The sequence below is a fragment of the Protopterus annectens genome, chromosome 9.part0 (assembly GCF_019279795.1).
Source record: "Protopterus annectens isolate FY-2018-M chromosome 9.part0, PAN1.0, whole genome shotgun sequence".
In the NCBI taxonomy this organism is placed as follows: domain Eukaryota; kingdom Metazoa; phylum Chordata; order Ceratodontiformes; family Protopteridae; genus Protopterus; species Protopterus annectens.
The window spans coordinates 1,760,148,917-1,760,176,823 of record NC_056743.1 but is presented as its reverse complement, the minus strand read 5'-3'; the positions used below and the strand labels follow the sequence as shown (position 1 = coordinate 1,760,176,823).

Genomic DNA, 27,907 nt, shown 5'->3' with positions numbered 1-27,907 from the left:
TGCTGGCGGAAATTGGGCTACTGTTGGCCGAAGGAGAAGAGGAGGGCGAAGGCGTGCCCGAAGGCAGGAAGATAGGAGGAAGGTTAGTAGTGTAGCAGTGAGGGTAGGAACTTTGAATGTTGGCAGTATGACTGGTATAGGAAGAGAGCTAGCTGATATGATGGAGAGAAGGAAGGTTGATATATTGTGTGTGCAAGAGACCAGATGGAAGGGAAGTAAGGCCAGGTGTTTAGGAAACGGGTTCAAATTGTTTTATCATGGTGTGGATGGCAGGAGAAATGGGGTAGGGGTTATACTAAAGGAACAATATGCCAAGAGTGTTTTAGACGTGAAGAGAGTGTCTGACCGAGTGATGTTTATGAAGCTCGAAATTGATGGTGTAATGATGAATGTTGTTAGTGCATATGCTCCTCAAGTTGGGTGTGCGATGGAAGAGAAAGAGAAATTTTGGAGTGAGTTGGATGAAGTTGTGGTGAGTGTACCCAAGGGTGAGAGACTAGTGATTGCAGCGGACTTTAATGGGCATGTTGGTGAAGTGAACAGAGGGGATGAGGAAGTGATGGGTAGGTATGGTGTTAAGGAGAGGAATGCAGAAGGTCAGATGATTGTGGATTTTGCGAAAAGGATGGACATGGCTGTGGTGAATACGTATTTTAAGAAGAGGGTGGAGCATAGGGTGACGTACAAGAGTGGAGGAAGATGCTCACAAGTTGATTATATACTATGTAGGAGGGCCAGTCTTAAGGAGATTGGAGACTGTAAAGTGGTGGCAGGGAAAGTGTAGTTAAGCAGCATAGATTGGTGGTATGTAGAATGACGTTGGTGATCAAGAAGAGGAGGAGGAATGTGAAAGCTGTGCCAAGGATTAAATGGTGGAAGTTAAAAAGGGTGATTGTGAAGTGGAGTTTAGGGAAGAGTTAAGACAGGCACTGGGAGGCAGTGGAGAGTTACCGAATAGCTGGGTAACTACAGCAGAACTAGTAAGGGTGACTGCTAGAAAGGTGCTTGGTGTGACATCTGGACAGAGGAAGGAGGACAAGGAGACCTGGTGGTGGAATGAGGAAGTACAGGAGAGTATACAGAGGAAGAGGCTGGCGAAGAAGAAGTGGGATTGTCAAAGAGATGAAGAAAGTAGACATGAGTATAAGGAGATGAGGCGCATGGCAAAGAGAGAGGTGGCAAAAGCTAAGGATAGGGCATATGGAGAGTTGTACGAGACTGGACACTAAAGAGGGAGAAAAGGACCTGTACCGATTAGCTAGACAGAGGGACAGAGCTGGGAAAGATGTGCAGCATGTAAGGGTGATAAAGGATAGTGAGGGAAAGGTACTCACAAGAGAGGAGAGTGTGTTGAGTAGATGGAAAGAGTATTTTGAGAGGCTGATGAATGAAGAGAATGAGAGAGAGAGAAGGTTGGATGATGTGGGGATAGTGAATCAGGAAGTGAAACAGATTAGCAAGGAGGAAGTAAGGGCAGCTATGAAGAGGATGAAGAATGGAAAGGCTGTTGGCCCAGATGACATACCAATGGAAGCATGGAGGTGCTTAGGAGAAATGGCAGTGGAATTTCTAACTAGATTGTTTAATGAAATTTTGGAAAGTCAGAGGATGCCTGAGGAGTGGAGAAAAAGTGTTTTGGTGCCTATCTTTAAGAATAAGGGTGATGTGCAGAGCTGCAGTAACTACAGAGGGATAAAACTGATTAGTCACAGCTTGAAGTTATGGGAAAGAGTAGTGGAAGCAAGGTTAAGAAGGGAGGTGATGATTAGTGATCAGCAGTATGGTTTCATGCCAGGAAAGAGCACTACAGATGCAATGTTTGCTCTGAGAGTGTTGATGGAGAAATACAGAGAAGGTCAGAAGGAGTTGCACTGTGTCTTTGTAGACTTGGAGAAAGCATATGACAGGGTGCCTAGAGAAGAGTTGTGGTATTGTATGAGGAAGTCGGGAGTGGCAGAGAAGTACGTAAGAGTGGTACAGGATATGTACGAGGGTAGTATGACAGTGGTGAGGACTGCAGTGGGAGTGACAGATCCGTTTAAGGTGGAGGTGGGATTACATCAAGGATCAGCTCTGAGTCCTTTCTTATTTGCAGTGGTGATGGACAGGTTGACAGATGAGATCAGACAGGAGGCCCCGTGGACTATGATGTTTGCAGATGACATTGTGATCTGTAGTGAGAGTAGGAATCAGGTTGAGGAGACTCTGGAGAGGTGGAGATATGCTCTAGAGAGCAGAGGAATGAGGGTCAGCAGGGCTAAGACAGAATATATGTGTGTAAATGAGAGGGAGGGTAGAGGAATGGTGAGGATGCAGGGAGTAGAGTTGGTAAAGGTGAACGAGTTTAAGTACTTGGGATCAACAGTTCAGAGTAATGGTGAATGTGGAAGAGAGGTGAAGAAGAGAGTACAGGCAGGGTGGAATGGGTGGAGAAGAGTGTCAGGAGTGATTTGTGACAGACGGGTATCCGTAAGAGTGAAAGGAAGGTCTACAAGAGTGTAGTGAGACCAGCTATGTTATATGGGTTGGAGACAGTGGCATTGACAAAAAGGCAGGAGTCAGAGCTGGATGTGGCAGAGTTAAAGATGTTAAGATTTGCAATCGGTGTGACTAGGATGGATAGGATTAGGAATCGGTATATTAGAGGGTCAGCTCATGTTGGACAGTTTGGAGACAAAGCAAGAGAGACGAGATTGCGTTGGTTTGGACATGTGCTGAGGAGGGATGATGGGTATATTGGGAAAAAGATGCTAAGGATGGAGCTGCCAGGTAAGAGGAATAGAGGAAGGCCTAAGATAAGGTTTATGGACGTGGTGAGAGAGGACATGCAGGCGGTTGGTGTGACAGAGCAAGATGCAGAGGATAGGAAGAAATGGAAAGAGATGATCCGCTGTGGCGACCCCTAACGGAAAAGCCGAAAGAGAATGATGATATATATATATACATATATATATATATATATATATATATATATATATATATATGTATATGGAAACACTTTATAATCTCAAAATACTGAAATGTCGAATTTCAGTATCTCAAGATTATAAAGTCGAAGTTTTGAAATAGGGAAAGTGCATAATCGTAAATTTGAATATCTCAAATTCGCAGTTATGGTTTTATGCTGCATTATTTCCAGGTTTGTATATGAATAGTGTGTGGTGCTTTGTGTGGATTTAGGTGTAATGTCAGGTAAGTGAGTGTTTTGTAAGTGTTTTGGGTGGGAGTTTGAGTGTATATGAGTGTGCTGATATGTGTGATGTGTGTGTGTGTGTGTGTGTGTGTGTGTGTGTGTGTGTGTGTGTGTGTGTGTGTGTGTGTGTGTGTGTGTGTGTGTGTGTGTGAGTTTGCTTTTGTTTGCTGTGTGTGCGATCTTGGATTTAGTATATATAATTAGAAGGGTGCAGGGGGGCTTGCCCCCCTGCTTATTTGTGATGTATGTTTGTGGATGTGTGTTGTTTTGTTTGTTTATTTTGTGGTGTGGGTGTTCTAGTATATGTGTGGCCTGGTGTGTGCTGTGTGTTCTGTGTTTTAAATTTCATGGTTTTGGGCTTTGCAGTTTTGAGCTTTCGGTGTTGTGTGGATTCGATTTCAGGGTCTCAAAAAACGGAAATTCAAGATTTCATTCTTTCGAGATTATGAATTGAATCTATATATATATATATATATATATATATATATATATATATATATATATAACGTAGAGAAAGTCTCCAAACCTTATCCATATGCTTTAAATTGTGGGTTCTGTAAAATGCATCTCACAATTCTGTAACACATTTGTAAGAGATCCAAAAAGCTGTGTACTATTCAACTCAGGATATGCACCAAGCAAAATGTGTGGAGTTCAAAGTACAATCCATACTCATAAATGTTTAATGCATCCAGCAAACCTATCTCTCTAGCCATTTATGTTTTATTTTAGAATGCAAGATTCTAATTGGCCTAAATTCCTCCTTTCAGGGGTAACCCAAAATCAGTAACTTTTTCACAGTTACAAATTATGCAAATTTGAATGCATGGAATCAAATCAAGGAGTACAGGACAAAATTCCTTAATGAGTCAAAGGCTTATGGCTCTGCTCTAGATTACCATATCACTCAGGGGAATGCCAATTGCTTAATATCATTAGAAATGTTTGGAACTTTGTTTGCAGTCCCTATTACAATTCTATCTAGAACTCAGAGCAGACTGAACAAATGCAAACAGGATTTGTATTCTAAGTGATAAGCCTGCTGCAGGGATACAACAGGACAATGCAGCACTCTCTAGGGGGAATGTGCTTTCTCAGAAAAGAAATGATCATGCCTCATAACGCATGGTGATGTCCTGGCATATGGAGTAGTGGAGTTGTCTAGGAGCTACCCACTGTCCCACCCCACAGTTACAGATATATCAAGTATCAGAACAATGTAATCTGCACTTAGCAATTCAGAAAATACAAGTTTATACCTGAACAAACTCAAATGTACAGCAATAAGCTAATCCAAATAAAAAGTAAATAAAACATTATCACTTAGGCCTTCACTGAATAGCTTCAAACAGTGTTACAGAACAAGGACTTTTCAGACTACATATAGAAAGAACACACACCTTATCCTAAAATTAATAAGATCAGTTTAAATACAACTGAGTAAAGAACAAAATCAATTAAAACATGAAAGACATTTCCTAGAACATTCCTTGTGTGACCCTTTGGGAGCAAGGGTATACAACTTTAAAATAAGTAAATCTTTGTAACATAACAGCTGTCATCTTACGTCATATGCCTCTCTGTTGTTTTCTAAGAAATGTGCCTAGCACCAGGACCATACCCTACTTCTGACCTGTGATACATTCAGTATCATCTGCAACACTTTATTTAATTATTTACTTGTAAATTTCCTGGGTGGGTAGGCCAAGGCATTGACAAACACTTTTTGCTCATAATCCTGACAAGAGGCACCACAATAAAGTAAAGGGAGTAAAATGCAAGTAAACGTAGAACCAAGCCCTAAATGTAGAACCAAGCCCTAAAAGTAGAACCAAGCCCTAAACGTAGAACCAAGCCATAAACATAGAACCAAGCCATAAACATAGAACCAAGCCCTAAACGTAGAACCAAGCCATAAATGTAGAACCAAACCCTAAACGTAGAACCAAGCCCTAAATGTAGAACCAAGCCATAAACATAGAACCAAGCCATAAACATAGAACCAAGCCCTAAACGTAGAACCAAGCCATAAAGTAAAAATGGGGAACACATATTGCCTTGTCATCAGGAGAAAAGCAATAATCAAATCTAGAGACAGAAGAGATATAATACATAGTTTGTAGCTAGGTATATGATATATACAGTCTGTGTGATTCTGTGTCCAGCCTCACAGCAAGTCATGTACAAAAGGTGACCGCCCATTTTCCAGCAAGCATCGGAAGGTCAGCTGCTCCTGTATTTGCATTTGGATAATGTCTCCAGGTTTATGGGCCAGGAGATGAGAAGGCCCTGTATATATTCTTCAGGGTGGTTCTGAAGTGAATAAACGTGACACCACCATCACCAAGGTACCTGATGTCACACTACATGCTACTCATTGATTTTGTCCAGTGTAGCAGCAGGACCAAAGTAGGGCACAATGCCAACAATGCATATACTAAGGCTTTAAAGATAATGATCCTGCTAAGAGTTCAGCCCATTCTTTCAGTGGCAACCAAACTACTCTTTCTCCCACCTATTGCATACACTTATCCCAAATATCATTTTAAGTGGGATCTGAAGGCAGAGCAAAAGAGAAAAGAATGCAGATATATCATTTCCGAAATCTTTGTAGTAGAATGCTGTGAAAACTTTCCAGCAGTGTGAAAAATTAAATACGTGTGTGTGTGTGTGTGTGTGTGTGTGTGTGTGTGTGTGTATATATGTGTATGTGTGTGTCCGCATGTATGCATGTGTGCGTGCATGCGTGTGTGCCCGCGTGTATGCATGTATGTCTGTGTGTGTCTGTTTGTGTGCGTGTGTGTGTGTGTGTGTGTGTGTGTGTTTGTGTATGTGTGTGTGTGCACGTGCGCACATGTCTGCATGTGTGTGTGTGTGCGTGTGTATGCATGTGCATGCATATGTTTTTTGTGTGATGTTTTAACAAATGTGGAATATGACTGAGTGGGCTTGTGTAACTCTGTCCTACCCATGGGTTTCTTCTTACCCAAAGTGTTGCCATGACAGCATCCATCACAGTAGATGTGCTATGTAAAGTGATATGGACCTTGACGGCATCATCATGAAACCCATCACAGCCATTTTTGAAGGTCGTCCCTGCACCCATTCCATTTCAGCATCTCAGGCATCTTTGGCATTAAATGAAAATTATTTTCTTTAAGTTTGAATTCAAAGGGACTGCACATCAATGAAGGGAGTGTAAATTTAAGACATAATGAAAATAAATCTCCATGAATTATTATTAGAAAGTCATAGGCTGAGTTTTTTTTTTTAATTTGGAAGTGCTGACTTCAGTTTGATCAGTGCTTTTGAAAGCAATTTTATATTAGTACTGCATTATGCCAGTTCAAAATGCAGATAAAAACAGATGCAAATTTTGCGTTAATTCATTTCTTTTTTTTTTTACTTTCCAAGCTATCAATGTTGTAACCACTATAATACACAGCAGAGTGTGTATTATGGAGATAACACACCTTTAAGGGCATTGATGAATCCCACTGCCCTGTGACTTAGTCACACTGTTGTTACTGCAGGTTGTGTGTCATAATATGTGTATCTGTTTTAATGTGTCACTGAACAATTATATGCTATCTGAACAGACCGGAGTTCCACGGTGGCGACCCCTAACCAGGAAAAGACGAAAGAAGAGTGAATGCACATGATTCCCCACTTCTGTGATTTATGCCTCTATTTGTGGTTTAAATATTTAGTATAACTCTAGTCTTTTTCTTTAAAATCATATTATTTATTTATAAATTCAGTATTTCATATGTTCACCTTTACTGCATGTACAAATAAGCTCATTTGCCCAGTTTCATAAAAAGACACACTTTCTTTGAACTGGACTGTACAATCATATACTTCTAGGTTAGTTTTGCTAATCTGCATGCATAACTGATAACACTTAGGATATACTTTCTGAAATATAAATACTTGATACAAAATGGCTTTCTAGTGATTACAAAACTGATAATTTCAATGCTTTGCAAAACTAATAATTTCAATACAAATGTCATGATGAGAAAAATGGTCAAAGGTTGTTTTACAGTCAACAACTTGAGCCTTTTTTCCCTCATCATACAAACAGTGTCTATGTACAGCTGAGGTTAGGACTGCTTCTGTTTTCATCCTTTTTATAACATGTACAGAATCAAGCAGGCATTAGAGTAAATGCTCCAAGCCTTGTGGAGTTTTTCATAATGCATGATTAAACCCTGTACACATTAAACACATTATAACTCCCAACAGTATAAGCATTGCATTTCAATTCACATACCACAAAAAAAAATATAAATGTATGAGGCAACTCTTGGGATAATAGTGAATTCCTGAATTCTGTCAACATGTATCATATAAGAGCAGAAGTCTAAGATCAAGTCATGGTCGAAGTTCAAATGTGTGCACTAGCAACTGGTGTATTTATGCCCCGTAGCTCATACTAAGCGGTTAAAGGATAACAAGGAATACTCACCATCAGAAAATGCTAATTCTTCAATTGTTAACAATATGGTCATTTGTCACAATGGTGGTGGTATTGGTCATACTCTGTTACACCATAAAACTACCAATGGCTGCTTGGGGCTACAATTGGACCTTGGAGATAATATTCATTTGGGTGTATTAATATGACACAGTAGGCCTTGACATTATACCTGCTACTTATCGTAAGCTTAGAGTAGGATTATGTAAACCAACTTGTGTGAAGAATATCAACTTGTGTAAATATTATAAATAACTCCTACACATTGTTTTGTTGAAGTGATTGTATTTTTTCTATATATTCTATATTCTTGTAGTTGTAAACCAGGGCTACACCTGGCAATGGTGCACTAGGTTCAGTGCTCTTCCTTTATCAACCAATGTATCAATAAAAATGTAAATACAGATATAGATATATAAAGCAGAGGGCACAATGGAAACAAATGTCCTTCATTTATATGCTGCTTTTTGGTGATATTTTTGAGAAGAGAAAAAGGTGATACAAAATGTAACACTCGCTTTCTTGCTCTTCTTTAACGATGATTACAAGAAGCTATCAACCTTTTAGGAGTGAACTACGACTCTGTCAAGTGGATGCTGAGAAATGGTCATTGCAATGTTTAAGTGTTCATCGAGTCTGATGTTTTAAAGGATTTTCATCTTTGACTATTTGACACCTGACGATCGGTTTAACTTTGAGTTTGTGATATAATAAATATAATCGACTACTCAAGAAGTTAGAATATTCTAACTTCTTCAAAATTTTTTTTTTATTTCTGCAGTTTATAAAATGATGCCAATAATAATCAGGAAAATGTTCCTGGCAATCAGCTCTAAGACTGAAAAAGTGACAAAGATACCAACATAGGTTAAAGGCTGCTTCAGCAGTTCATATTACAAATCAAACCTTCTTCTTATCATGTAGAAGAATGCATTATGTGTATTTTATGATGTAAATGATAGGCTGGCTATGTAAATTACATTTTCAGATGGAATACTGACACATTAGAGCCCATGCCTTTATTTATCATCACCATATATCTGTATAATGGGACCCAGTATCTTTATTTAAAATTCAACAATTTAGTTTAAATTAGAAAAGTAATGCTGCAGACATAATTACATAGCTCATGGCACTTTGATAAACTCTGAGCCTACCACTTATTCAGCATAACTTTATAAATCTTGCATAGCTTTTATAACTTACCTCTGTACTGCAAAGTTTAAATCAAGCTTAATCAGCCGTGATGCATCCTTTTCTGATAAAAACTGCCATGAAAGTGTCAGGTGTTGATTTTGCTCTGTTTGTATTTTAAGCAGCTTTAAAATAATTGGTTCAAGCTGATCTCACTGCAGAAAGGTGCTGTAAATGGGTGCACTAGCCTTTTAAATTGCTTCTAGCATGCTTTCCCGGTATTGCACCAGTTAAAGGTGGGCACAGAGAGCAGAGAGACACTTAATTAAAAGATACAATTATGTCATTCTAAGCCATTATTTTTTCAGCTAGCTTTTAACATTATTCTGTGTGTGGTGGAACTGGGGGTGTTAATGCCCTGTGTTGGGGGCTAGAACAGATCAGACAAGGTCACTTTAAAGCAGCATTTAAGAACCTGTATGACATAGGAGAATGGTTTTTGGATGGTCTTGTAATTGGTAGGATAATCAATATAAATATCCCAAGGTGAATAAATGTGATAATGACTCGTCCTCCAGAATAAATCAGCTTCTCCAGGAACATTTGAGTCATGCTGATAACTGTATTAACTTGATTTACAGGTAACCTCTTCCTCCTTGTAACAGGTGATGTCTGTCTTAAAGGGACAGTGTCACCTCAGAAATAATCTAGCCAAAGCATGCTGTCTAGATGCATTTTGTTTTCTACTCCATTTAGAAATGTATCTTTGCAGTCCAAGATTTCTTTACAAACAAGAAAAGCAAGTATAGCATATACTTGCATGTTTACACACAAAAAAAAAATCTGTTTATGCAAATTATCCCCATACAACCCGAAATGAAATTGAGCTGACCAAAACTAGAACATTTTATGTGTGCTTAATATTTATATTTATAATGTGCTTATTTGCTATCTTTAGTATGGATATCACTGGAGAATGTTTCCATTGCAACTACATTCAAAGCTAGATGATATATAAAGAATATGAAACCCCCATACAGTCATAAGATCTCAGTCAATGGAAGGAAAAATGCATTTCAAATCAAATGTAACTTATTTTTTAAACTGCTAAGCTAAAAATGCGACTAAGAGCAACTGCATTTGAAGCACTTTTTACAAAATAACAGTCTCTAAAAATTATGTTTAATGGGCAAGACAATCAAAGTTCTATGATAATTTTAAAGAAGCATATCAAGTAACAGAAATGTAAAAAGAAAATATACAACAGCATTACGCAAATTGTTTATGAATAACTTCAGAGTTACAAAAGATGCAAACTATGGGCAGTTAAAGAATTTTGAAACCCAGACTCTGATAGCAAATGAGGCTGACCAGTTCTTGTACCTTGCAACTTGGTCTTTTTCTTCTTATATATGATATAAAACTAACCATAAGTGCTTTAAGTACATTACCTATTCTCCGTTTTCTTTGTCTAAGAACCAATATTACTTTCCCCGTGTTTTCCTGGCTCATGTAATTTTATTTTTTTTAACTGTTGTTGAAAAACTGTTATAAAAATCAATCTTTCTGTGAATAAACATGTCATTATAGCCATACTAAATTTGAGAAACACCACTACAAACTGTTTAGAAACAAGGAACCACAAACTTGTAAGAATGTTATATTTTTGTAATGCTGCAATAACAAAAACTTAAGAAGAATTGAGTAAGAGTTAAAATATCAAAAAATCAGCCCTAGTTATGCGTCAGAATAAAGCACAAAATTCTTTTTGAGAAATGCATTTGCCATATGAACATCGACCACAGATTAAACATCTGTTGAACATTAATGGTATCAGTATATAATGGGTATAGAATATCTAGCAAAATAAGTATTTTGGGCTCAAATGTGATATGAACTCTCAGGTAAACTGTATTCAGAAATTTTTAGCATTAGACTATATATCAAAAAATGAATCACTACACATTTTAACCATCAGAGAAGCATGTTGCTGAATGCTGAGTCATAGTACTTCACAGTATAAATACTGCATTGCATTGAATACTGACTGCTACTTTTACTCGAGGATATATCATTCACTGCAATGTTATCACATCTACTATATGAGTCACTTGGTCTAACCACTGCAACTACATGCCTCAAAATGCTTAATTTACATTTTGTTTCAAGGCACTTGTCATATGTCATGTTGCTCTGTGCAGGTGTTCATTTTCCCTGCCAAAAAGCACAGATTTTTTTTTTTTTGTGAAGGCAGACATCTGTTCAGTCACAGGAAAGGTAACCAAAAGAGAAGAAAAAAATACAGGAGAAAATGGACTGCTTACTAATTTACAGAAGAATAGAAAAAATATTGTATTAACATAGCTGAACCCACAGTACTATTCAGCAATAACCAGCCATCTGGTGCATGTTATGTATTAATTGTGCTTTGAATTTATAATAGTAGTAATATAGTTTCCCGGGCTCACAAAGGTTTTGAAAGCATTCATCTTTACCTTGTGCCTCACAATGCAGTTAATATGTACATGAATGACTTTAATCAGAAATGTGAAGTCCAGCCTACCCAGTTCTTCATCACAACTTAACTGTAGGCAGGGGTCTGTCATTCATAATACATGGGACTGTGACTTCATTTACCTGGGCACAGGCTCATTGAACCCAAAGGTACCTAAATGCTTAGCCTGACAGATAGACCTCCTTGTTCTTAGAAGTGCTGGTTATTGTGTGATGATACTGGACTCATATGTAAATAACTTGCTATTACAGTGCAGAAATTATTATCTGAAATTCCCAAGCTGCAGGACAAGACACTGGTTCGATGTTGACTCTGCAAACACGGTACATGAGCATTAGTGGATATGCAGTGGCTATGTTTTTTTTGTTACTATTTCACTATATGACTTTCCTATACATTGTTTTGAATGATAAAAAGTGCAACATTAGCCAATATTTCCTGAAATCATTTATGCTCGTAGCTCTACAACCAAGGGCTAAGAAATTTGGTCTATTAAAGGGGTAAATGCCATTTATACACTGTGGACTACCAGTACAAGATGCAAAGCATGACAGTAGAGATCACAGTTTGTTAGCAAGCTCATGTATAGTATGTGGGTCTACTGTATCAAGTCCCAGTCAGCAGGCCTTTAGGTGTTTGTGTGTGGGGCCTACTGTATCAAGTCCCAGTCAGCAGGCCTTTAGGTGTTTGAGTGTAGGGCCTACTGTATCAAGTCCCAGTCAGCAGGCCTTTAGGTGTTTGTGTGTTGGGCCTACTGTATTAAGTCTCAGTCAGCAGGCCTTTAGGTGTTTTTTCTTGGTGCTTTACTGGCCTTCTGGTGCAAAGGGTCTGACTATGAGTTGATTGTTTGAAACCTGAAACACAAAAAGTAGTAATCTGGCCATTACAATTGAACAACCTGCCATCTGACATAGACAGAAGGAGAGTGAGAGAGAGAGAGAGAGAGAGAGAGAGAGAGAGATGGAAGAAAGCTTTCCATTTGTAGAGAAATGGGTTTGAAAGAGTAGAGAGTAGCAGACCATAATAAAAATGGGAAATATTCCACCAGCACTAAGGATTTATGGTGGTGGGGGAGAGGCACATATCATTGCATTACTTGTCTTTCAAATTCCAGAAATAGAAAACTGAGCCAAATAAAAGAAATCAACTTTGTCTCCATCATAAATCAGACATTTCAAATCCATTCTCAAACCTCATCCACTGCTAGTAACACCTAGACTAAGCCTTGACACCCAGGTAAGGGTATATAATGACAGAATGACAGAATAAGAGATATACTGAGAAGTGTGAAGGAAACAAAAAAAAAAAGAAAGGGAAAGGAGATACTAGTTTAGTTGTGCAGCTTAATGCTCGTGTAAAAGCTAGGGATTAAAAATGTTACCGTCTTTTAACTCTCTGCCTGATTCATGTCAACATCTTTGCTTAATAAATCAGACTAATGTCTGGAATTTATTGCTCCATTATATATGTTTGGTCTCAGTGAATAATTTCTTTATTCAACTCTGTATGACTTCTACTATCCCAAGTGCTATGCCATAAGTGCTTATGTAGCAGATGGAGGTGGGTAGGGGAAAGAGTCATAATATTGTTTTGGAAAGTAGATGATTTTTATCTTCATAGCTTAAGATATCGGACATCTCTGCCACGAAACCATGCCTTTGGCAAAGGGAACATTAATAATAAATATTATCTCTGTAAACTTTAAAGCATGCTTGCTCTGCCTCTAAGTTATTTAACAAGTAACTGGGTTTGATTTTTATTTTCTTTCATTTCTGTTTTGATACTCCAATCTTTTTTTTTTTTCTGTAGAATTTTTTTATCTAGTATGCCTGCTGTGGGCAATCAGATGCAGCAGAAATTCTTCTCATATTATGCAGGGGTTCTTCATGTAGGTTAATTGGGGCTGCAAGACATCGGGAAGCTGAGCATCATTTGGGAAAGATATTAATTAGCACTGACCAACTTAACAGCTAAGTATAGGTGTCGCACATATGCGAGTCACATGTCGAGCAAGATCACTGTTTTCTGAGGCCCCAGCTCAGGGTGACATAAGCAACATCTTGGCTTACCTCTACATCTGTCGAGGTCACATGGTGGGCAGAATTACAGTAGTTAGGCATCCCAAAGTCCCCAACTAATACAAAAATTACAAGTGTCAGACTGGATGTTATCACACATGAGCTAAGCATTGCATGACTGTTTATTGAAAAATTTGGGGTAGGCAGCTTTTTCTTTTTTTCCTAATACTGTGTCAGCTCATACTACTTTATATGTTGTCTATAAGTGTCAGCTCAGCATTTACAATTCATCTTAAAATTTTAAATTTGTGTGCTTTTATGATATATTTATCGTGTGCATTATTACGCTTATGTTTGTATATTTTTAATATTATCATTTATATATTTATGTGTGTCTGTGTATATTTTATCATTATCTATGTATCTACGTATGTGATTTGCATGTGTGTGTGTGTGTGTGTGTGTGTGTGTATGCGTGCATTTCTATTATTATTATTTATATATCTATGCATGTGTTGTGGATGTGTTGCTGTGGTGTGTGTGTATTTCTATTAGTATTATTTATATATCTATGACTGTGATTTGGATGTGTGGCCGTGGTGTGTGTTTGTGTGTGGGTGTAGGTGTGGGTGTATATATCTCTGTAAATGTGTGATGTGGATGTGTGGTTGTCGTGTGTGTGTGTGTGTGTATATGTGTGTGTGTGTGTGTGTGTGTGTGTGTGTGTGTGTGTGTTTGTGTGTATTTCTATTAATATTATTTATATATCTATGCATGTGTTGCGGATGTGTTGCTGTGGTGTGTGTGTATTTCTATTAGTATTATTTATATATCTATGACTGTGATTTGGATGTGTGGCCGTGGTGGGTGTTTGTGTGTGGGTGTAGGTGTGGGTGTATATATTTTGTTTGGTATTTTTTATATCTCTGTGAATGTGTGATGTGGATGTGTGGTTGTGGTGTGTGTGTGTGTGTGTGTGTGTGTGTGTGTGTGTGTGTGTGTATGTGTGCCTTGTTTTATTATTTTGCATGTATGATGTATGTGCATGTGTGTACTTATGCTTGTATATTACTGTGCTCATTAATACCTTAGTCACAAGGAATCAGGATGTCCTGTCTGTAATCTAGGAGATGGCATCAAGTGGACCTAAAATGAGTGGCAAAGTCAGAATACAAGGGCAGACTATACAGCTCCTATTTCAGAGAGGATATTCCTGCTTAATGCTGACTTCCTATCAGAAAGCTGTCTGTGTTAAACAGATTTATTTCCAAATTATTTTATTGTAGCAAAGGTAAGCTAAATTAATAGAATTTAGTTGTTAAGGAGGATTTTTTTCTTTGTTCGTTCTGTGATTTTTAGTAAGTTTGTGCTTTGTTATCATATTAAGTCAAATGCCTCAGGCTGCTTCACATGATTTTTTGAGAATGTTTTACAAATGTACATCTAAGACGCAGGCTGCAATACACCAGATAAGTTGTGGGATATGTCAAAGAACTAAAGGACATGCCACAACCTTTGTGTGCTGTCTCACTGTTCCACTGCATATTATAATATGGCCTATCTATACTATAAACGCCATGCACTTTACAAGAAATGCAGACCGACACCGAGCTTTTGAACATTTCAGGTTGCAAAATCGCCTAATCATAATTTGTAGTCATAGTGAGGCAGAAAACCATTACAGTTCAGCAGCTGAAGATTTCTGCAGGCTGTTCCCTGCTTCTCAGAATAATTGTCCCAAAAAGCAGAACATCTAAAGGCTGGGGATTTTACCCTCAGTACAAAAAATTTGCAGTAAAGCTCAGTTTTTACAGTGTACCTCAACAAAGATTTACTCTTTGATGATATTTAATTCCACATGAGAAAAAAGAAAGGTACCATCTACATGTGTTTCTGACTCATGCCTCATCAGACATATTCTTAGCAAGTAAACTGTGATGGAGGGTTTGACAGTGGTACAACTGTCAGCTCCGTGACTACCAACAGCACAAATCATAATAGGTGATAATTACTTTTACCGATTTAAAGCTTGCACTTATCCCCACTTTATTGTGACTGTGGAGTTAGTGTATATATATATATATATATATATATATATATATACATACATATACATATATATATATATATATATATATATATATATATATATACACATATATATATATATAGATGTTGCAGAATGTGCTCTCCCTCCACATGGGGGAGTAGACGGCTTGCCCCACTGCAAAAAACAATTATGCTTCACATCAAAACAGGTTTTCATATGACTGCACTTGCAGAACATGTCTTCAGTTAGTCATCAAGAAACAGACAGGAAATGTTCATTATTCCGTACTACTAAAGATTTTATTGTATTGGGACTTGGTCAAAAAAGGACTTACTAATCCAAGTGTCATGCTTGGTGCTGAGCAATCCCTATCAAAGAACTTCTACTGGTCAAAATTTTAGGTTTCTTGTCATAGACCTCAGAATGTTAATTTGTTATGTATAGCAAAAAAACTTAATATACTGAAGGTTATTAACATGTAGTTTTTGAATACAACAGTTTATATAGCTGAGCAGAGTCTTGCTGCTGCCAACATGGGCCTGGAGTATTTTGCTTCTTTAGTAATAATGCATGACACCATGTTGGTTACAGAGGGGGAAGTACTAAAACATAAAATATATTATTCCTGCAAGAAACACCCAGCTTACTGACTGACAAATACAGATAGTAAATATGCTGTAAGATATATTTAGAATATCTCAAGTCTGTATGTAACTTATTTACAAAATGTACCCAGTGCTGACATATTGAGAATGTACCCATAGGTTCATAGGTTCATAGGTTCATACTAGGCTATCTGCCCAAGGGCATTTATAAGCCTAGCCCATAGTTATTTGGCTTTCGCCACCCCTTTAGTTTGAATAAAACTATGCCTATTATTTTGCTGTGCCTCTGTCAAGCAGTGACACTGAAGTAATCCCTGGGGTATATCTGCGATCCCCCATCCATTGGTCAAGATTCCTCTTGAACAAGGCCAGCGAGGTGCTCTGCCTCACATGTACCGGGATTTTGTTCCACAGCATAGGGAGTCTCTGGGTGATGAATCTGTCCCTCCAGCATGTTCTATTAATAACAGTGTCAAGGTTTAAGTCTCCCGCCCTTGTGGTTCTGAGGGATCTAGATTTTTTGAGGTGAAGCATATTCATCAAATCAGGGTTTGACATGGCCTTATATGTCAGGCACAGGTCACCTCTGAGCAAGCGGTATGAGACTGAATAGAGCTGGAGTTCTTTCAGTCGGGCAGCATAAGACATATTTTTGAGACCCTTTATCCTTTTGGTGAGGAACTTTTGGGGCCTTTCCAGCTGCTGCAGATGACCTACCTCACCATATGAGACACAGACTGACCAAGCACAGTTCATAAATTCTTTATGCCACTGTATAGTAGAATGTTATTGCTCCAGAAGGATTCAAGCAGAATAACACATCATGGATTGTTATTTTCTATCTGTCAATCTGAATTTTATTTATATTTCTGATATGCTAATCCAGCTTTCTGAGTACCTTTATTATAATTAATGAAGTCTGCCTCAGCCATGTTCTCTGTGTCTTTCATTCATATGGACTATATCTAAGTTAATTATATTGCTGTTTGTTTCAGTTGCAAACAGATTCCAACCTAATTTTATTTTCTATAGTAACAGTTTTTCAATAAGTAATTTTTATATTATGCATCTTAATTGCAATATACAGTATTATTTAAGAAACAGTATGCAAACTATGTAACAGCAACAGAACACATGAGCATAGCTGGCAAAATTAGTAAGTGTGTGTGTGTGTGTGTGTGTGTGTGTGTGTGTGTGTGTACGCGCGCGTGTGTGTGTCTCTCTGTCTATCTGTGTGTACCTGCCTGTGTGCATATAAATACACGTGTGTACATGCTTGAAAAGTATGTGTGCATGTACATATAAGTGTGTTTGTGTCACTGTATGCATGTGTGTGTGTGTCTTTCCAATGCTTTAAGTACTATAATAAATGCTAATAGATAGAAGCATGAAGCATATACGCTCCTAGTTTTATAGAAGCTGACAAAACATCTCATGCTAAAGTATTTACTAGTGAACCAGACAAAGAGAGATAGGGAGAGAGCGAGAGAGTAACACACAGACACAAACAGACAAAAAGAGAGTGTTGAACTAAACAGAAGGGGGGTTCTAGTCTTGCTAAACTCTCATAGCTATGTATCAACTTAGCATTGCCTTTAAATCATCAGTCAGTCTTATGCAAGAAACCAAGGCATGTCCCAGTCAACTTTTCTGAAATGAAATGGTTATTATGCCAAATGTTATAGCCAAGGACTGAAGGTCTACGTGTCATGGTAACTGATCGGGCTGCTTCTGTTTTCTTTGCCCAGACTTCAGAGAAATGTTCCATCCAATCTCTATACAATGTAAAACTCCCACTAAAACTGAACAATAGACTCCAAATATTTTCTATTTTTTTTTTATTTTCTAATCAGGCAATCTAAGTAATATTGTAAGTCTTAGTATGTGTAAGAGGCAATATTATGTTTATCAGTTATCAAGAAAAACGAGAATGTTCTGACCTTTCGTATGCCTAAACCATCCTCACCTGTGAGTAGTCAATCTTCTTTTAGCAGATTATCCATTCTAGGACCCCAGATCAATGACTGTCCTCCTCCAACATTAAGTATCAGCTGGCCAGGAAGTGACTGAGAGATATCAAGGCAATGCTTTAACTTTGCTGTCTAGAGAGTCATAAACTCCAAAAATGGGACCCTGGTAAGGATTCCCTTCTCCACTTGGTGCAGTACAGAGGGCCTTGTCAAAGCCCTATGGGAAGGAAGAGAGAGTAAGCCAGTAAAAAACAATTTAACAGTAGTGCACAGAAAAGAAAGAATTTAACAGTAGTCCACAGAAAAGTATACCAATTTTTCTAACCGCCCTGTCAAAGTTGTTATAATCTGAAATGCCAGTTGACAGAGCTGTGAGATTTAAATTTTAAATTTGTTTTATTTTTATGTCATGTAAGTTGATGGGGCCCTATGCCCATTTTTTTTCATTTACAGTCCATTACACTAACATTAAAAAAAAAATACTAATTTATAGAAAAAAACAAAGATTGCTGCAAAATCAGCCCAAGAGCACAGGGAGGAGAAGCAGAGTAATATAAGTATAGATTAATGTCATATATTGACAACAACTTCATGAAAATAAGCCCCCTGCAGTGTGTAAACAGCCTATCAATAAACAGACACACTGAGATCTTCTTTTTTGAGCTGGGAATGAATTATGTAAGAATTACGTAAAACTGGGGCCAAGGTAGAAGCTTTAGACAAACCTTCCAGAGACTACTGTGGTAAGGTCAAGGTCATACAGTTTACAATAAAATTATAAAGCGAGGAGAAGAATTGCTTCATTTTCATCAAGAAATTAAGAAAAGTTCAAAAGTAATTTTGCATGATACTATACGTTAAGAAAGAAGACGTAGAGCTTGATTTAAGAAAGGGTGGGAACAGGTATAACTTTAGTCAGATGGTGCAGTCATTTTCCATTTTGGGACATGCAACACAAAAATGACCACTTTTGTTTAATTCTGCTTATAAATTATTACATTTATAAAAAGATTGTGAAGCTGTAATTGGCAAGTTCGAATCAGGTGTAGGTACCACAACCCCCCTTTACTCAGTCTACTTTAGGATCTGAAGTAAGTTATTATGCAACTCTATAGCATGTTTCTAAGAGGCTTTATATCTTTCTTGTTGTTTTGTTGGTATGTATTGAGAAGGACAGAATGGAGTGAAACCAGATAATGAAGCACTGGATTAACTAAAGATGCTTAGTCACCAACACTGTAGAGCAGCTATAGTCCAAATATAGCCATCACAGGAGAGAGAAATAATGGCCCCACATTTCTAAGTAGTTAGGATGAGGTGCAAGAAGTTAAATGTTGATTCTTTGGGTCTGAAATTAATTCTGACAGCTACCAGTCTCAGATAAACTCAGAGTTTTATTTCTCACTATTTTTCATCAGTGGCTTGAGAGCCAAATATTTAGCTTGAAGTGGGATAAACTGATCACAATATTAGTTTTGATCAAACAAATAAGTCAAAGAAGAAATCCAGCACCCCAAGCAGTAGTAGCAATAAATCCTTTATTAAACCAGACCGGTTTTAGCAGTCAGCTTTCTTCAGATTTATTGTTACTACTGCTCGGGGTGCTGGATTTCTTCTTTGACTTATATTTTGATCAAACAAACCTTGCCATCCAGTAGAGGATAAGAATAAGGCTTCAGTGCACAGCTCCTCTTGATAGGATTTTAATGAAGCAACCCTTCCAAGCCATTATGCTTATCAAGAAAAATGAAACACTAAAATATGGAGAAAATTATCTCCAGTGTAATCTCTCAACTGCCTTTAATTTTTTTAGCAGCACCAAGTCAAGTCTGGACAAAAAAAAACATATGAAGAAAAACTTTCTTCATATGTTTTTTTTTTTATGTGCAAACTTTGTCTGCTGTGAATAAACTAGTTTGTATACGTTTTCAATTTTAAATTTTATCCAGATTTTTGCTTCTGAATATTGGGTTATACTCTTTCAGTTTGCAATCTTTTTTACCCTGCTATGGGATTGACGTCACCAGGGATACAAAGACTGTATGCTGCCTACCTCTCATTCTCTGCCTTGCCAGACAGGGCTGGTTCCAGTTCCTTATCAAAAAGATTGATATGAACATGCAAGGAATTATAATCTTGAGTCTTTCAAATGTTATGTATTTAGATCAATACAAACCTTTTGTTTTGAAAGTGGGCAAACTAAGACCTTCACCTGAGTTCTTCATCATGAAAGCAAAATGAATTATTACAAAACTGTAAAATAACCCACTATACCCCTAGTATGAACTAAGTATGGTCTTTTCATGCCTAAAACGTCTCCTGGTTTAATGAACTTTTAAGAAAATAACAACAGTGGTTTTCATGAATATGTAAATTACATATCCTCATTTTCTGTAGCATAAACTTAGTGTTTATATCTGTAGTGTTCATTGGTTTTCATATTCAATCAGTGAGCATTGGATAGAAATGACATTTTTTTTTAATTCAGCTACAGCTTTGCTTTTTGGCTATGTGTTTCTGATTGGCTGTGAATCAAGAATACTGCTCCAAAAAAGTCACACATCAAGTCTATTAACATCTCTTCCTGTAGGGGGAGCCACCCTGAATGACTAGGATTGGAGACTTTTCTTCATTAGTTTTACCAGCTTGAGGCATAATAAAAGTCTGCTGCTAGTGTAGCTCTGAGTCTATGCCAAAAAAAAACTTGTAGTGTCACATGTAAAACAGCAGAAATTAGAGAAGTAAATTTTTAAAGACAAGAAACTTAATTTCTGACATCCTTACGTATGTTATTCATGCAGGCCTAGTTTTCTCACTTAGGTTTGCATTTTTATAGACAGATTCACAGTTTAGGACTTTAATCACTAAAGAAGGATACTTTAAAAGCTAACAACTTGTCAGAGAGGCCTGCTTAATCATTATTTACCTTCTACGACACCTATGAACCTGGGACAGAGGTGTCCTCTGCTAGTCATGAGCACCCAGTAGGGAGTGGCATTGGATTTAGTTGACCTCCTGCTGTTGTTAGTAGTTTGCAGAGCCTGTACTGCTGTGTGAGGAAAACTAGTAGTATATATAAAAAATATATATAAATCGCTTGGCATACAGGAATGGCATAAATGTATATATGAATAACACGTTATATGTTTACTGTTTTGTAATTACAGAAGTCCAAGATATGCTGGATAACAGGTCTGGATGACACTGGCTAGTCACAGGATTCACATCTAGCACAGAACACACTATTATGAGAAGTTGGATACAGTCCATTAACTAGCAGAATCACTAACATTGAGTCCAAAGCAACTCATCATGGAAAAGACTATATTCACAGCAGGTCTTGGAATGCCAGTAAATAAATGTACAGTTTGGTAGAAGCAGCAGCCTGTCCCATATTACAGAAAAAAGTAGTGAAGAATCATGATCCTAATGTATAAAGTAAAAGATAAAAATGGAAACATTTCCTATAAATATACTCACAAAATAATATAACTACAATAAAATGCACATATACCTACACACACACACACACACACACACACACACACACACACACACACACACACACACACACACACACACACACACACACACACACACACACACACACACACACACACACACATGCACTTTATGGAATAAAATACAAAAACAATGCTGACAGTTTTGTCAGAAATCATATATCTATCAAAATATGTAACACAGCATTGTAACTTGGAAAAAACAAATATAAATGATTTCAATTTGTTTTTAAGGAAAAATGTTAAGGAGGTGAACCAAAGTGAATGTCTAGTGTGCATTGTTTTCCAATATCTGCCGCAGTGTTTTAATGGAGTTCTAAAGCAGTGACTAATATCGCTTTAAAATTAAATGAAGATTTCTGGTTTTCATAAAATATACAGCTATGAGAAAGTAATGTACAGTGATGAGGCTTCCCATCTGTGATTGTGCAGGCAGATGTCCCTTTAAAAATGGCTTTATAGTATTTATTTTAATTTATTACTGTCCTCCAGTATATGCTGAATGTGGCAAAAAATGAGAGTCAGACCTTTGACTCAAGTACTCCTTAACTAGGCAAGGTTATAGAACAAGGCATTATGGATAATTACATGGCATTATGCCATTCTCCAAAAGTCAGGCAAGGTGAGGAAACGCAAGAGACTGGAGAAGGGAGTGCACATAAGAAAATACATTTGAGAATTAACACAGACCATGGCAATGTCTCTTTAAACTCAAAAGGTTATATTTGTAGCTTTGTATAACACTACAACCTAAAAGAGATTATTGGGCTGAATTCTGTTTGGGAAAATAATTAAGTAAATAGATGAATAAAAAATAAATGAAATGGGTTAACGTATAGGTCCATTCTATTTGTCTTAGCCTTTGCCTAGATTCAAATATTGACTCAAATTAACTAATGAAGAACAGCAGTGTACTCAAACTGCATATATGGAGACTTGTTTCTCTTCACATCCCTATTAGAACCATGTTAAAATAAATTCAAAAGGCCAGAAATGAAGACACCACAAACATCAGAGCAGAAACTGAATTTACCAGTTATAGTCAGTCCCTAACCATCGACGGAATATAAAAATTTGCTATACAGCATTGCCTTTGTAAGTCATACTGCATTCATCTCCTGAGATTTCACTGCAATAATAATTGTATTTTAAATAATATTCTTAAAGACTGCTTGCAAATTAAGTACATGCCTTCCTTTGAGGAAAGACTGCAACTCTGATTAGCACCAGGATCCACAATTAATAACTATGTTTTACACACACACACACACACACACACACACACACACACACACACACACACACACACATTGTGTGTGTGTTTGTGTGTGTGTGTGTGTATGTGCGCATTGTGTGTATGTATGTATATATATATATATATATATATATATATATATATATATATATATATATATATATATATTATAAGGTAAATTTTACAGCCAGCAAATACATTCACAACTAAGATTAGCTCCAAGATACACAATTAATAACTATATTTAACATATATAGATAGATAAGTATCTCTCTCTCTCTCTCTCTCTATATATATATATATATATATATATATATATATATATAAAGTTAATTTTGCAGCCACAATTAAACTCTGTTGTCAGGAAATTCTCATCTTTCCTGATCGTTTCCCACTATGTATTCAACAAAGGATGAGAGTGTGCATATTTACTTGACCTAGTCAACTGAATTGTTAACTATTAGATTTATGGCTAGCTTTTCTGTAACTGCTTCATGAGGAGTAGCTCATGTTTATTACTATGCTCACTGCCTCATGTTTCATTTCACTTCACAGCTATCCACTGGTTCTAATCCAGCCAGCACTAGCATCTGAATATAGACCACACTTGCTCGTAAAGCACAAGATATGAGTTCAAAGTGAAAATGCAGATTTTTATTTAAAAATTAACCTTAAATAGGCTTAAAATAATAACTGATTTCTACATCACCACAGTGTTCTATTGGTGTTTCTCTGGGCATTACAGATGTCTGCAATGGATGAAACAATGCTGCATTGTATCCTTTAGGATCTTCCTGCTAATAGAGCACAGCTGAATGTTATGTTATGATACCTGGCTAAAAATGGGAAATAAGTATGCATGTATAAGCTAACATCGACCAGTGTCCCCTGGTGGGGGGTTAGAGTGGTTAAACATAAGCATACAGATAAATGGGAAAAATGAATCCCTCAAAGAGGTAGGACTGAATTATGTACAGACTTTTGTTTATAATACTCCAATCCTAAGACATGCAGAGATATGTCACATATTCTTAAAATGATTTAGATACATACAAAGGCATTTCAAATCACCCTGTTTTACAAAAGGAGCATAAAGATAACCATTTTTTGCATCAGTCTCAACAACAGATTACAATTTTATTTCATGTGAACATTACTTTTGCTCCAATTAAAATATATAACATCCCTAAAGTATGGGTGTTGCAGTATATAATATATAACCTAGTACAGTATTCTTTCAGAAAATGTTTAGGTAAAATTGTAATGTGTTAGTAAGCCTGTTTTGCCTTAAATAACATTTTGAGGTCTATGTATCTGGAATAGATTACTCCTCCTCCTTTACTGTAATGTAGTCCTATTGTTAAATGGGATGGACCAGAGCTATGAATGATCTTTTAACCCTGTCTAACTAAACTGATAACAAAGCTTGACTTCAACCTCTCAGGTAGCAATTAGACAGGAACCTTAATATAAATTCAGATGGCCATTGCATCACTTTTTTTTAATAACATCAATGCTGGTAACAGGAGGCTGGAGCACAAACACATAGACACACACACATTTAACATTAAATACAATGTACATTCAGAGAACACACACACAACACACACACAGACACACACACACACACACACACACACACACACAATTAACTTTAATTATAGTGATAAGGTGGGCAGTCAAAGAACCAAACACACCCAGGCACTGACACACTATAGCTTTCAGCCTCCAGCCATTAAACATCACAGTAGTGGCCTTCAATACCTTGTTCCTTGTTTTTTGTTACAATATTTATGTTGATATATATATATATATATATATATATATATATATATATATATATATATATATATATATATATATATATATATGTGTATATATATATATATTACAGGCAGTATGGTGCAAGGTAGTAAACCCCTCTGTAGACTTTGTATATTTATTTAATCATTTATATCCATTTTTGTAGCTTAACTGCATGCAGCAGGGGTAAAATATTAGAGCAAAACTATGGGTCTGGGTTGCTGTGACAAACGTTTGTGTCTCTGACGCGCGCGCGCGCACACACACACACACACACACACACACACACACACACACACACACAGTTCCATTACTGATAGCCATAAGATGATTGATCTGAAGATAAATACCACTGTAATGCTTTGTCATTCTATCAGTTGCCAGACAAACGAAAAGAAAACCTTAAACCACTTAAGCTCTTTAAAACACCGCAAAAAATATTCATCCAGTATCCACCAATTGCAAACTGAAGCACTGTAATAGCCAGTTTACTAGTTAATCAGTACCCAAAACACGACACAAAAGATTTATTTATCACTTGCAAGTCGGAAAGGCATGCAGATGGCATTCCCTTTGCTAGTTCCATGGCTAGAGCTATCCATGGTGCTGAAAGGCTATATTTTTGGGGAGGGAAGCCGCAAAAAGTGTTCTGATGGGAGTGCTGAAACAGTGGCTGTTGGGTTTTGCTGCATACTTATTTTGTGGACAGCAGCACATTGTTAAGCCTATCCAGAACTTCCATGCCTAGAGAGTTATCAGAATTGCAGGGACTAACTGGGACGGAGGCATAAAACTGCCGTTGATAGTGTGTGTGTGTGTGTGTGTGTGTGTGTGTGTGTGTGTGTGTGTGAATGTTGTGTGAATAGTAAAGTCTGCTGGATTTAGGCATGCATATGTGTCGAATCCACAATAATTACTTTTTCTAAAGGGGTTTTCTCACTAGTGGAAACATGGGCATCCTTCCACAGTTTGTCGTCAGTGGATGAAGTGCAGTATCTGTATTAAGCAAAGTATGTTGATTAAAACCAAATCCGGTGGCAATTTCCTAAAATTGTTCTCATCATCCCCACTACATATAGTCAAGTGAGGGAAACATAATGGTCGGCTCGTTCGTTATTAGGCATTCTGAAAGGGTGGGGAGTACAGCGACTTGTCATCACTATATTGAATCGTCAGGCTATTCGTATAAGTCATGACATCTCTACAGGACTACTGTGTACAGGTAGCTGTAAAAATATGCAAAATATTAAGCCCGCATGTGTATACCCGTGTTTTGTATGCTCCTCGGATAACAGACCACAATAATAGTTTTGTTGTTGTTTTATATCTGTCCTTCTTGTTTACCCCTTTTCGTTATTTAATTCCATTATCTTCATTCTTTCCCACTCTCCTTTATTTGATTTTGCACTTTTTTCTAGCATCTAATTGCATGGCTCCAATTAGTTTTTGTTTTTTTGTGTTTCCACAGTTTTCTTAAAGAAAAATCGAAGAACACGTATGAGAGGCAAGAAATGAAACTGTGCAGATCAAAACGAATTAGGAAAGCCTATCATTTCAACGACCTTACTGGAATATTTTAATCATATTCAGGAAATATTTCGTATTTTCCAGAATGAAATTATTCCGCCCACTTCTTCACTTCTGCAGCATAGTTTTGTCGTGATACAACCAGATGCAAATATCTATTCTGCGTTTTTTTTTTTATTTTCTAGAGAAAAATCAGTTATTTAAAAACAGGCAATGATAATCAGCACTTAAAATTTAACCCAAGAGAGAGTTAGCAGCCAACAGCTAGTCACACAATCAATAAAATGACAACCCAACATCTGAAAAGGAGAGCCATTAGCCACCGCATAACAAAATCTGAGCTACTGCAAAATACATAATAAAACGTGTCATTAATTGCAACCTACTGTGCAAACACCTCTGTACTAATCATTACTATAAAAGCAAAACACACAAAAATACTAAATTCAGACCATATTCATTTAATGAAAACGGTTATGTTATTAAATGTAAAATTTAAAAAAAATCTATAACCTTATTCATCCATACAGAATTTTATTTGCACAAATGAGGGGGAAAACATAGAACTCACCCTCTATTGTCTGGTAGCTGTGAAGAAGAGAGGTTTCTGTCCAGGATCCACCTCTGTCTTTCTCTTTGCGCTCTCTCTCTCTCTCTCTCCCTCCCTCACGCTGCTCTTTCCCTCCCCCTCCTCTTCCTCCTCCCTCTCTGTCTCTCACTCTTTCTTCTGCTTCCCTTTTTTGACTCTTAATGTCCTCCTATATCCCACTGGATTTTCCTTTAATCTCAGTCCCCAAATCTCCTATCCAGAAGCATGTTTTCATCTGATTTTACACCTCCTCCAACAGTACCCCACCCCTTTGCTGCCCTGCCCTTTTACTACTTCCAAATGCCGGTGCCTCTCCATAGCTCACACAGAGCAGCAGACCACCTCCATGTTCCTTAAGAGCTTTACTACATTTACCGGATCCGAAGCAGAATCATCCATATACCCAGCAGATGGATTGCATTCCAGTAGAACATTACAGAGCCGTGGTGCTGCTATACACCGCCTTAGAATAATAATAACAACAATACTAATTAAAACAAAATAGAATAAAAAAAATGTTCCTATACCGGCTTGGAAAATTCTTCAAGAAATAAAGAATAAATGGAAAGTGGATTGCACAGGAAAAGGCAGCAAAGAGTGACAGTTGTCAGCTGAGTGGGCCTGAAAAGGGGGAACGCCCAAATGTAAATCACTTTTATTCTAAACCGTCTGCATCCACTGCTGAGGCTAATGTTCTTAGTAGGTTGCAAACGGCTGTATTTCATTTTCCAAATGCCAATTGCCTTCTATTAAGCTTACGGTGTGCTGCCGATTTGAGAAAATGCAGTGTTTTGGTCCTAGAACTGAAAAGATTGGTTCCGTAAGAGTATCTACGTGTTCTCATTTAAACAGTACATTTTTTTCTTGAGGGAGATACGAATTTGTTTCCAAATTATTCTTTCGTGTGCTATTTCATACGCAATTTTAGTGTGGCATACCCATAAGTTAAATTTACGCATTGTTCTTGTTCTTAATGTTACGAACATAAATGGCTTAAAAGTCTGCTGCGTACAGATGATAGGAGAAAATGAAGATCCAGACTTTTGTTATAGCTAAACAAGTTTAGATGTGGTTTCAGCGTGGCGACTTTAGTAAACGTGGCAAAGTCTTCTAGGGACATTGGATTGCTGTTGTTCTATACAAAACTTTTCTATAGGATGTAACCACCTTAAAATTAGTTTAACTATTACAATAGATGCATACACATTTTTGGGAAGTGTAGAATGCATAATGGATGCAAAGACAAT

At 37.2% G+C, this 27,907-nt stretch overlaps 1 long non-coding RNA gene across 1 annotated transcript in view; it reads right to left on the bottom strand.

The window, feature by feature from the left end:
* LOC122812243 overlaps positions 1-26,743 on the bottom strand; it is a 277,421-nt gene extending 250,678 nt beyond the window's left edge. The window contains exon 1 of the long non-coding RNA XR_006366375.1: positions 26,643-26,743. This is a non-coding gene — a long non-coding RNA (uncharacterized LOC122812243). The remainder of the gene's footprint in view (positions 1-26,642) is intronic.
* Between the last annotated feature and the right edge of the window lie 1,164 nt (positions 26,744-27,907).